Source organism: Parasteatoda tepidariorum, chromosome 8 (assembly GCF_043381705.1).
Source record: "Parasteatoda tepidariorum isolate YZ-2023 chromosome 8, CAS_Ptep_4.0, whole genome shotgun sequence".
NCBI classification, from domain to species: domain Eukaryota; kingdom Metazoa; phylum Arthropoda; class Arachnida; order Araneae; family Theridiidae; genus Parasteatoda; species Parasteatoda tepidariorum.
Window position 1 is genome coordinate 55,395,806 of NC_092211.1, and position 919 is coordinate 55,396,724.

A 919-nucleotide genomic window follows, 5' to 3' on the forward strand; every position below is an offset into this window, starting at 1 on the left:
CGTAACAAAACAAATCAGAAAAGATTTCTCCTAATAAGTTATCGTTAGATTATTCAACTACGGCTGGAAAATTAGGAATACTTTAATATTGTCACAAGAAAAGTTCTTACAATATTATGTTAAATAAAATTAACTACGCATTTTTAATACTGCGTTTCCCGCCTTCGCATGTTTTCGTGCTTTATAAAGTAAAAAAAATTTTTTTTTAATGAAACTAACCCGCATTTGCTTTAAATGGTGATAAAAAAAAACACGAAAACCTCCCACGGTTAGTCTCACTGCAAGGGATCTAGCCTATGATCCATCTACCACTGAGGATATTTAACGTCAGGACAGTGATTGGTGTTAGTCGGGTACGGGATTCTTGTAGACCAGCAATCGCTGGGATTCGAACCAAGTTCACCTAATTGGAAGGTTCTATCTCCCGAAACCACCAAGTCACTCTGAACCCTTTGTATCACCGCGTTACACATCTGCAACATACATGAAAATTCAATCCTATAATGAGCTGGATTGACCTATAAAATCGAACTAAATTCAGGTAAAGAAAATATTGCAAACTCGGGGGAACCAAGTTTTGCTGCAGCTGCCAATATTAAAATGCGTTTAGCAAGAATTGCTCCACGACAGGATTGCAGGATATACAATTTTTTTACAACAATCCCCTTGATTGTATATTTGGCTAAGGAGGGATTGAAAAATGTGGTGTGAGACCTTGTTACCATAAAAACAACAATTTCAAAATTTTTCATATGAAGTTTTAAATATATCGGAATTTTTGTGCTATTTTTCACGATATTGGAGATGTTCAACAAATGCTTTTTATCAATAAATTTTTAATTTCAAGGTCTTAATTTTTTCATTATTTTTTACTCGCTTAATATGATGTATTCTAACATCCGCGTAAATATTTCTTAAA